Genomic DNA, 5,000 nt, shown 5'->3' on the forward strand with positions numbered 1-5,000 from the left:
AAATGTTGTAATACCTTTACTAAATATTTTCCTTTTTGTATGATGATTGAAATGCAAACACACACACACACACACACACACACACACACACACATATATATATATATATATATATATATATATACAGACACAGAGAGAAAGAGAGAGAGGAAGAGAGAGTTGTCTCACTTTATCTTAAATGTAATATAATATTGCCAGAATGTTTTGTTTTGTTTTTTGGGTGTTTTTTTTCTTTTTACATGATAATTGATGTGTGTGTCTTGATCACTGAAGGGTGTGTCAGTTGCTCATTCGTTTTTTACTTTGATATTTGTTAATGAGCATTTGAATGAGCCCAAAGAAAACTTTCTGTTCTAATTGCTTGAAGCAGACAAAAAACGTATTTTGAATTGAACTGAATCAATAGCAAACTCGAAAGAAGGGAACTCAATTACAAATGCCAACAAATGAAAAGAAAACGCACACATCACCAAATAATTAATCTCCTTTTTATTAAACATACAAACTTGAAAACAAATATCAACCAACAACCCACTGAACTAGTTCCAATGCGCAAATGAATAACTAATTAATTGACAACATGACAACACCCACCGCATCATTAAATAGGTAACCCACAACGTCACAGAATGAACAATGAACTAGCTCACAACGTCACAGCATAAACAATGAACTAACTCACAACGTCACAGCATGAACAATGAACTAACTCACAACGTCACAGCACGAACAATGAACTAACTCACAACGTCACAGCATAAACAATGAACTAACTCACAACGTCACATCACAAACAAAGAACTATTCACAACATCACAGCACACACAATGAACTGACTCACAACGTCACAGCACGAACAATAAACTAACTCACAACGTCACAGCACGAACAATGAACTAACTCACAACGTCACAGCACGAACAATGAACTAACTCACAACGTCACAGCACGAACAATGAACTAACTCACAACATCACATCACAAACAAAGAACTAATTCACAACATCACAACATAAACAATGAACTATAACACAACGTCACATCAAAAACAAAGAACTATTCACAACGTCACAGCACGAACAATGAACTAACTCACAACGTCACAGCACGAACAATGAACTAACTCACAACATCACATCACAAACAATGAACTATAACACAACGTCACATCACAAACAAAGAACTATTCACAACACCACAGCATAAACAAAGAACTAATCACAACATCACAGCACACACAATGAACTGACTCACAACGTCACAGCACGAACAATGAACTAACTCACAACGTCACAGCACGAACAATGAACTAACTCACAACATCACAGCATAAACAATGAACTAACTCACAACGTCACATCACAAACAAAGAACTATTCACAACTACACAGAACACACATTGAACTAACTCACAAAATCACAGCACGAACAATGAACTAACTCACAACGTCACAGCACGAACAATGAACTAACTCACAACGTCACAGCACGAACAATGAACTAACTCACAACGTCACAGCACGAACAATGAACTAACTCACAACATCACAGCATAAACAATGAACTAACTCACAACGTCACATCACAAACAAAGAACTATTCACAACTACACAGAACACACATTGAACTAACTCACAAAATCACAGCACGAACAATGAACTAACTCACAACGTCACAGCACGAACAATGAACTAACTCACAACATCACAGCACGAACAATGAACTAACTCACAACGTCACAGCACGAACAATGAACTAACTCACAACTTCACATCACAAAGAACTATTTACAACGTCACAACACGAACAATGAACTAACTCACAACGTCACAGCACGAACAATAAACTAACTCACAACGTCACAGCACGAACAATGAACTAACTCACAACGTCACAGCACGAACTATGAACTAACTCACAACATCACAGCATAAACAATGAACTAACTCACAGCGTCACATCACAAACAAAAAACTATTCACAACTACACAGAACACACTTTGAACTAACTCACAAAATCACAGCACGAACAATGAACTAACTCACAACGTCACAGCACGAACAATGAACTAACTCACAACTTCACATCACAAAGAACTATTTACAACGTCACAACACGAACAATGAACTAACTCACAACGTCACAGCACGAACAATGAACTAACTCACAACGTCACAGCACGAACAATGAACTAACTCACAACATCACAGCATAAACAATGAACTAACTCACAACGTCACATCACAAACAAAGAACTATTCACAACTACACAGAACACACATTGAACTAACTCACAAAATCACAGCACGAACAATGAACTAACTCACAACGTCACAGCACGAACAATGAACTAACTCACAACTTCACATCACAAAGAACTATTTACAACGTCACAGCACGAACAATGAACTAACTCACAACTTCACATCACAAAGAACTATTTACAACGTCACAGCACGAACACAGAACTAACTGACATTGTCACAGCACGAACAATGAACTAACTCACAACGTCACAACACGAAAAATGAACTAACTCACAACGTCACATCACAAACAAAGAACTATTCACAACAACACAGCACACACAATGAACTAACTCACAACATCACAGCACGAACAATGAACTAACTCACAACGTCACAGCACGAACAATGAACTAACTCACAACGTCACATCACAAACAAAGAACTATTCACAACGTCACAACACGAACAATGAACTAACTCACAACGTCACAGCACGAACAAAGAACTATTCACAACATCACAGCGCGAACAATGAACTAACTCACAATGTCACGGCACGAACAACGCACTAACTCACAACGTCACAGCATAAACAATGAACTAACTCACAACGTCACAGCACGAACAATGAACTAACTCACAACGTCATCACATGAATGATTAGATTTAAGTCACAGCTTCGCCACAGGAATAATCAAACGAACCAACAGCATCAGAGCATGAACAATAAACTTAAATCACAACATCACCATATAACTAATTACACTAAGCCACGACGTCACCATACGAACGATAAATTGACAGCGTCACAGCACAGACAATAAACACTTCCCCACGTAAATAATTATAAACTTAAATGCATACCTGCTTGTGCTTGAACCCTCTTCGTGTGTATACGCAATCAGAAGATCAAATACGCACGTTCAAGATCCTGTAATCCATGTCAGCGTTCGGTGGGTTATGGAAACAAGAACATACCCAGCATGCATACCCCCGAAAACGGAGTACGGCTGCCTACATGGCGGGGTAAAAACGGTCATGCACATAAAAGCCCACTGGGTGTACATACGAGTTAGTGGGACTGAGTTACAGCCCACGAACGAAGAAGAAGAAGAGGAAAAACAAGCTCACAACGTCGCCACAACGAACAATAAACAAACTCGCAAAGTCACCGCAAACGAACAATAACCTAGTTCACGCCACCGCACGAATAGTAAACTACTCACAACGTCAACATTTGTAATGAATAATACCGACCTGCTACCGCCGCAACAAAGCGCCACAAATGACGACGTATCCGTGGAACAATGGCTCCGCACGACTGGATTTAGCTGGCTCCACAGAATACTTTGATAGATAGACAACGAAACTGAACACTCAGCAAGAACACGAAGAAGTTAAACCCATAGGCAATTGAGAACAGGAAAAAAAAGACAGGAAAAGAACAAAAGAAAAAATGGGGAGAAAGAAAAAGAGGAGCGCGGTTAACGTGGGGGTTTTTTTCCCCCTCAATCCCTCAGAAATAAAAAGAAAGCAATTCAGCTGATAGTGGTGAAAGCTGGAGAGTGTACGGCAAAGCTCTTAAGACCTGTACAGCTGAGAGAGAAGGGAAAAAAAGGAACTTAAGAAGAAAGAAAGGGGAAAACCGAAACAAACACAAACAAGAAAAAGAAGAAGAAAAACTGAAGAGGTTTGGAGTGGAGAGAAATTCTTTCGCTAACTCTCTGCCACACTGGAGTCAAAGAATCGATAGGCTGAGACCAAGGGATTCTCACATATGTCTTGTTTGTATATCCTGTATATGTAGGAGCGGTCTAACACTCACTTCTACTAATAATAATAACTCTTCTACAGGCGAAAAACTGGTCTTTTTCAGTTGCCCTTTCTCTCTCTTTCAGTCTCTGTGCATGTGTGTATGTCTCTCTCGCTCCCTCTCTATCTGTCTCTCTCTCTCTCTGTCTCTCTCTCCCGTAGCAGCGAAAACGAAAAGATGGAAGAGTTCCAGAATTCCACGGCTGCTGCCACGAGCTCTTCGCCAGTTGTGTTTGTCGCAGAGAGGTTGCTGAAGGCAGTTTCCTTCACTAGCACCGACATTCCCTGGCGATATTCCCTCCTCCCCTCTTCTCCTCTTTCTTTCTCTCCTCTCTCCATCCTCCCTTCCTCTTCTTCTCCATCTTCCTCTCCCACCCACCCGCCCACACACTAACACGTGTGTGTGTGTGTGTGTGTGTGTGTGTGTGTGTGTGTGTGTTGAGACAGGATGTCTGGGAGGCGTGGTGGACATTTGGGGGAGAGAGCGTCAAGCCCCTGGTGTCGTGAACAGTGCGAAAAGGTTACGCGCGCGCGTGTGTGTGTGTGTGTGTGTGTGTGTTCTCTCTCTCTCTCTCTCTCTCTCTCTCTCTCAATCTGTGTGTGTGTGTGTGTGTGTGTGTGTGTGTGTGTGTGTGTGTTCTCTCTCTCTCTCTCTCTCTCTCTCTCTCTCTCTCTCTCAATCAAAATTAATAATTTAGAAAAGTCTTCAAGGGAACTGGGACTTACGGTGAATTTGGATAAAACCAAAATAATGATTTTTAGGAAAGGGGGGTATGCTTCTAACATAGAAAAATGGACATATGGAGGAAACACAATTGAAATAGTAAACAAGTACAAATACTTAGGGTTCACACTCACTACTAAGCTGTCAGAAACTTGTGCTTGTGAGGAATTTGCAAGTAAGGCAAAAAATAAAATACTTGACATTCTAAAAACAA

The 5,000-nt window shown here is 40.4% G+C and overlaps 1 protein-coding gene across 1 annotated transcript in view; it reads right to left on the minus strand.

The window, feature by feature from the left end:
* The window catches only part of LOC143294322 (partner of bursicon-like), a 37,534-nt gene extending 33,241 nt beyond the window's left edge, over positions 1 to 4,293 (minus strand). Inside the window, exon 1 of the mRNA XM_076605767.1 lies at positions 3,508 to 4,293. The gene's annotated coding sequence lies outside the window, so the exon portion shown is untranslated. The remainder of the gene's footprint in view (positions 1 to 3,507) is intronic.
* Positions 4,294 to 5,000: the final 707 nt, after the last annotated feature.

The sequence above is a fragment of the Babylonia areolata genome, chromosome 19, assembly GCF_041734735.1.
Source record: "Babylonia areolata isolate BAREFJ2019XMU chromosome 19, ASM4173473v1, whole genome shotgun sequence".
Classification (NCBI taxonomy): Eukaryota; Metazoa; Mollusca; class Gastropoda; order Neogastropoda; family Buccinidae; genus Babylonia; species Babylonia areolata.